General features: G+C 49.7%; 1 long non-coding RNA gene across 1 annotated transcript; it reads right to left on the bottom strand.

Moving 5' to 3' along the window:
* Positions 1 to 6: 6 nt before the first annotated feature.
* On the bottom strand, positions 7 to 878 carry LOC147820387 (uncharacterized). Its single transcript, XR_015438159.1, has 3 exons — positions 570 to 878; positions 301 to 479; positions 7 to 201 (listed from the first exon to the last, which is right to left on the bottom strand). It is a non-coding gene; the product is annotated as an uncharacterized LOC147820387 (long non-coding RNA).
* Between the last annotated feature and the right edge of the window lie 12 nt (positions 879 to 890).

Below are 890 nucleotides of genomic sequence, written 5' to 3'. Positions count from 1 at the left end.
ACAATCCACCAGACCGGTGCGTCCTCAGGTGGTGAGAGCGAACTGGTCCTGCTCTATTGGCTTCTTCACCCAGGCGCCCAGGCCGGCTCCGTGGAAGGCTCTGAAGAGGGTCTGCTTGGCGGAGTGGTACTCCGCTGCTGCCTGCTTGGCCTCACGGTAGCCGCAGGGCCGCGGTGTTCTGATCCGCAGGGTGGGGGACAGCTACCAGAAAGGGGGAGGGAGAGGACGGTGAGTCAATAACAAAGATGTAACACTGATACTACCGCTTTTCTGCCTTATTGACGTCCATCTCTACCTTACCTTGCAGTGCAGACGCATCCAGCGGCCGTAGAGGACGTGTTTACAGAGTCTGGATGGTCGGCCCAGATCATCTTTCCCTGTGGTGGCGTTGATCACCTCCAGTCCTTGATCCCCCACCGTCCAGTTCACGCTGAAGTTGGGTGCTTTTCCTGGCTGACGGGCCTCAGCGTTACTTATTCCTGTAGAGCATAAAAGGAGAATCCAATTTCATAAAGCAGACGACTGGAGAACTACGATATATATATATATATATATATATATATATATACTTTTCCTGTGTTTTATTTGAAGTGTTGATCCATAAGAAGATATATTTGTGGTTTTAAGAACCAAAAACAATATCCCTGTAGTTTTACGTCTCCTCTCTCAGGCTTCTTTCTGGAGCTCTAGTAACAACAGGTCGGCGAGCCAATCAGAAGAGAGGAGGCTCTGAATCTCTCCTTTGATTGGCTGACTGTTTTCTGAGTGACACAATAAAAATATAGTAGATTTCAGGTAAAACACTCAGAGAAACTAAATCCTGCAAGCTTTGGATGGTGTGTCCGGGTGGGCGGGGCTTGGGGCTGAGAACGGCGACTGCTTCGTTGTGA

This window comes from Seriola lalandi, unplaced genomic scaffold (assembly GCF_002814215.2).
Source record: "Seriola lalandi dorsalis isolate HSWRI2012SDOR001 ecotype SW California unplaced genomic scaffold, Sedor1 jcf7180001960981, whole genome shotgun sequence".
Lineage (NCBI taxonomy): Eukaryota > Metazoa > Chordata > Actinopteri > Carangiformes > Carangidae > Seriola > Seriola lalandi.
Note: the sequence above shows the minus strand (reverse complement) of the source record. Positions and strands in the feature narration are given on the sequence as shown.